This window comes from Salvelinus sp. IW2-2015, linkage group LG18, assembly GCF_002910315.2.
Source record: "Salvelinus sp. IW2-2015 linkage group LG18, ASM291031v2, whole genome shotgun sequence".
Lineage (NCBI taxonomy): Eukaryota > Metazoa > Chordata > Actinopteri > Salmoniformes > Salmonidae > Salvelinus > Salvelinus sp. IW2-2015.
This window is the reverse complement of record NC_036858.1, coordinates 64,335,443-64,341,000: the sequence shown is the minus strand read 5'-3', so window position 1 is coordinate 64,341,000 and position 5,558 is coordinate 64,335,443.

Here is a 5,558-nt window from a genome sequence, read left to right as displayed (position 1 = left end):
TGCTGTGACAAATAGGTCAAATTAAGATCCTACATCTGTACATATTTCTCCTCGCCCAGGGTCTATACTAACACATAAAGATCGAGCAGTGTGGAGACTAGGTGCAGCCAGCCGCCTAAACAAGATGTATAAATAAACACAACGTGGGGTAGGGAACCAGGGAGAGAAGGAGGCCGGGGTAAGAGGAGGGGAGGAGTCAGACCTATAGCTAAAGTAGGCAGACTGGGCTGTGTTTCGCAAAAGCAGCTTATTATCGCTAAGACTGGGGCTCTTCAGATCACAGGTAGCTGGCCTCAGGGCATAATCACCACATACAGTACTGTAGAGGCCTTGTGTTTAGAAGAGTGTGAATTAAGAAGCCTGTCTCGTCCATAGAATAATATAATAATGGTCTCGTCTCCTACACCCACATGAGGAGAACATATAGGGAAGTAGGCCATGAAGAGCAATATAAGCCATTCCTGTACATCTGAATATCTACATCCTCCTCTGAGTTTACATATTGCTTGATTGCATTTTACAGCTTTCAGAGAGGGGGGAAGGCACTGCACACTTCCAATCACAATAACAGTCTCTTTTTACACACTGAATAAGGATGATGCTAAATGTGGATCATTTCCACATGAAAGGGTCAATCTGCGATTGCTAAATTCAATTTTGGACTTTTAAATTAATCATACACCTGTATATACCCATTGATTATTGAATAATATAACTTATGAATACCTCATGAGCTTAGTTCCATGTTCTTCCCTCATCTGAACCCAATACAAACTTGTTTTATTCCTTTGTTTGTAAACAAAGTAATTGTAAACAAACACTGTATAGCCTCAAAACATTGTTAAAAATGTCCTGTTGATCTCATGGATGGTCAGTCCTTGCATCCATAGCGCTGTCTATAAATGTGAGATTGGCTACATTTCTTCAGCCCATCCCTCAGCTACACTCTTAGAAAAAAAGGTTCCAAAAGGGTTCTACATAGAACTGAATCTGAATCTGATAGGATTTATTTTTGTCTTTTGTTTCTTTCTTTCAAATAGTGCCTGAGCATTAGTGCTTACCTCAGTGTTTAAACTTTTACATCAGGAGTTTGAGTAATCTTATAATTTAAAAAAGATACACATGAGAATGTTTTAAACTGTACCTATATGGGAATAATTGTGCACGTATCTGGTATTCCCTTAATCATTTTACATATATGGTACTGCCGTGATTTCTGTCATTCAAATGAGTATTTTCTGTGATTTTATTGAGCGGAGAGTAGGAGAGTAGGAGAGTAGGAGAGTAGGAGAGTAGGAGAGTAGGAGAATAGGAGAGTAGAAGGGAATGAGTGAACCAGCAGTGTATTGTACTGTTTGGTAAATATCAAATTGGCCAGTTTTACCTAGTGTTGATTTTTCACTGTAACATGCCTAGTGTTGATTCAGGAGTTAAATTAACTTAACACTTAGTGGTATAAAATAACCCCAGTATTGGTGTTAATAACAAGAGCTGAGTGTGATTGTGTCATTTTCACTCTGTGTAGAGTAAAACACTCAAAACCACTTATCATAAACTCAGCAAAAAAAGAAACGTCCCTTTTTCAAGACCTTGTCTTTCAAAGACTCGTAAAAATCCAAATAACTTTACAGATCTTCATTGTAAAGGGTTTAAACACTTTTTCCCAAGCTTGTTCAATGAACCGTAATCAATTAATGAACATGCACCTGTGGAACAGTTGTTAAGACACTAACAGCTTACAGACGGTAGGCAATTAAGGTCACAGTTATTACAACTTAGGACACTAAAGACGCCTTTCTACTGACTTTGAAAAACACAAAAAAAAAGATGCCAAGGGTCCCTGCTCATCTGCGTGAACGTGCCTTAGGCATGCTGCAAGGAGGCATGAGAACTGCAGATGTGGCAAGGGCAATAAATTGCAATGTCCGTACTGTGAGACGCCTAAGACAGCGCTAGAGGGAGACAGGATGGACAGCTGATCGTCTTCGCAGTTGCAGACCACGTGTAACAACACCTGCACAGGATCGGTACATCCGAACATCACACCTGCGGGACAGGTACAGGATGGCAACAACAACTGCCCGAGTTACACCAGGAACGCACAATCCCTCCATCAGTGCTCAGACTGTCCGCAATAGGCTGAGAGGCTGGGCTAAGGGCTTGTAGGCCTGTTCTAAGGCAGGTCCTCACCAGACATCACCGACAACAACGTCGCCTATGGGCACAAACCCACCGTCGCTGGACCAGAAAGGACTGGCAAAAAGTGCTCTTCACTGACAGGTCACGGTTTTGTCTCACCAGAGGTGATGGTCTGATTCGCGTTTATCGTCGAAGGAATGAGCGTTACACCGAGGCCTGTACTCTGGAGCGTGATCGATTTGGAGGTGGAGGATCCGTCATGGTCTGGGGCGGTGTGTCACAGCATCATCGGACTGAGCTTGTTGTCATTGCAGGCAATCTCAACGCTGTGCATTACAGGGAAGACATCCTCCTCCCTCATGTGGTACCCTTCCGGCAGGCTCATCCTGACATGACCCTCCAGCATGACAATGCCACCAGCTATACTGCTCATTCTGTGCGTGATTTCCTGCAAGACAGGAATGTCAGTGTTCACTCAGTTGTTGAATCTTGTTATGTTCATACAACTATTTACACATGTTAAGTTTGCTGAAAATAATTGCAGTTGACAGTGAGAGGACGTTTCCTTTTTTGCTGAGTTTATTTCCAGGCATGCTCTATTTCAGGTTGCTTTTCAGAATTTTTTGTTTCAATATCTGTGTTTTTGCATGTACATTGATTGGTTGATTAATATTATGCTATACAAAAATAAATAACGTATCTTTTTCTAAACTAATCCAGTCTGTTAGCAGTTGGAATTATTGCACTCATTACTGAGATGGTTGTTCCTGTTTAGATTATTGAGGTAGTCTCCTTACTCTATGCTCTCTCATTCGGAATGCAGGTTGCGGGTGATTAAATGAGCCAATGGTTGGATATCCTCTCTCTGGCTGGATTCCAGTAGATATTACACTTCACTTTGCACGCCGGCGTAGTGTGACTTGCAGGCCTGATGTGGCCTATAAACCAGGAGTTTCCTAAGACCACTGTGTTAGGGTATAACTTGGCCCTCAAAGAAAGGTGTCATGATATATGTAATGTATTGTCATAACGAGTTTAATTTTAAAGGCTAATAAAGCTGGTGAAACTGTTTATAGAGGGTTCTAGGAAGAACTCTTCAAAGATGAAAAGGGTTCTGAGTAGAACCTTTTATAGGGGTTTCTAGGCAGAACTCTTCATAGAGGGTTCTAGATAGAACCATATACAAGGGGTTCTATGGCAAACCCTACATTAACAACCCCTTTGTAAAGGGTTCTACCTAGTACCAAAAAGGGTTCCCCTATGGGGACAAACCGAAGAACCRTATATGGTTCTACTTAGCACCTTTTTTTCTAAGAGTGCATTTGCCAAACCAGTGGTGGGGAGGCGCATTGTTATTGTTTGAACTGCAGATTGGCCCTTTAAAGAAAATAAAAAGGTTCAAATAGATGGAGAAAAACCTGGCCACATGTAATTATAAAGCTGCAATGGCTTATACAAATAGTACTTCTAAAATGGCACCCTATTCCCTACTGAACTATATAGGGAAAGGGGTGTCATTTTGACCTAGCATATATTGATAAAGTCATTACCGTCAATTAAAGGGACCATTTAAATTAAATCTCCACGTCCTTACAATTCAACAGTGGCTGGCCTGTGAACCGCATTCTAAATTAAATCGTGGAAGACTTGAAGATGGCGAGAAGGAGGGAGGGAGGGATAGAGGGACAAACAAATTAGTAATAAGATGGGAGTTTTGTGGCTTATTGGGGCCAACAGAGGGCAACGTTATCTGTAACATCCATTTAAATCTGCCATATCAGGTGCAGAAGCACTTCAGGGATGGAAATGAGGCTTGTTCCATGGATGTTCCATTCAACCCCGGTCACGCCAAGGGCAGATTCATACAAATACAGCTACCACACAACGCATATGTAACGCTTGGAGCGCAATGATGAGGAGTGAAGGTGGAGAGGAAGGGCCAACCCAAGCCGTCTTTATGATAATACATAGGATTTATTTTTTCCTTTTAAAACTTGAGGGTGACTTTCGTATCTTAACTTGATGTATTTCCTTTCCATATAGTGGCGTGTGTCCCAATGATGTCATTCATAACCAGACACTGCTGATACAATACCAGTCCCACTTTTACTGCACATTTCAGGACAGAAGCTCACGACTATAAAATCAAGTAAGCAACTTTTCCCAATTACAACTTTAATTATTTTCCCACCAAAACCACAGCCCTGACTCCCCTATTTCCCACCAGCCCCTATATAGCAAATAGATAAGTCACCCACTGCTGAGATAGCATTGATGAAGATAAGGATTTGCTTTCTCAATGTACTCCCCAATACGTATAGGACATCAATCTATGTCTTTATGACCTCTGCTGTGCCCTGTTATTGTTGTCATCATTTGTAGTCGGGGGGGGGGGGCTAGGTCGTTCTGTAATCCAGAGACATATCACTGGTTGGCCTGTCAGCTGTGTCAGCCAGGATAAACAAAGAGCACTTTTGTCACATAAAGGGAATTTAAGGTGATGGCGTTGTGGCCAATAAGACGATTTTGTTTCAATTAATGCATTAATTGATTTGTTACGCTAATTTGATTTCTCCTTCCGCGTCCCTACTGTTAGGATACTCGTACAGGGGAAAAATGTTATTGACCCACACTGTTAAAAAGAAGTGCTTTTGTAACACTAAAAACTAGTGGCAACTGAGCTGCCACCGAACCTTAAGAGACGAAACCTAACTTTGCTGGAGCATGGAAAACATGGTTGTGAGGGTTATGGAGACAGATTATGATGTACTGAAACGTTCATCCTAGGTGTTCTGAAACATGACATGGTGTTTGTAACAACATGGGTGTTAGGGTATTGGGACAGACTGAAGGTGTACTGAATTTCTTTATAAAGCCTTTTTACATCAGCCGATGTCCAACCTGCTAAACAGAAACCCAGCCCTAAAACCCCAAACAGCAGAGCAATGCAGATGTAGAAGCCCAGTGGCTAGGAAAAACTCCCTAGGAAGAAACTAGAGAGGACCAAGGCTCTGAGGGGCGGGCGAGTCCTTTTCTGCTGTGCGGGGAGAGATCATAAGAGTACATGGCCATTAAGGCCAGATTGTTTCTTCAAGATTTTCAAAACATTCATAGATGACCAGCAGGTTCAAATAATAGTCACAGTGGTTGTAGAGGGGCAACAGCTCAGTACCTAAGGAGTAAATGTCAGTTGGCTTTTCATAGCTGGGCATTCAGAGGTTGAGACAGCCGTTGCGGTGGAGAGAGAGAGAGAAGAGACGAGAGAGAGAGAGAGAGTGAGAGAGAGAGAGAGAGAGAGAGAGAGAGAGAGAGAGAAGAGAGAGAGGAGAAAGAGAGAGAGAGAGAGAGAGAGAGAGCGAGAAGAGAGAGAGAGAGAGAGAGAGAGAGAGAGAGAGAGAGGGGCGAGAGGAAGTAGAGAG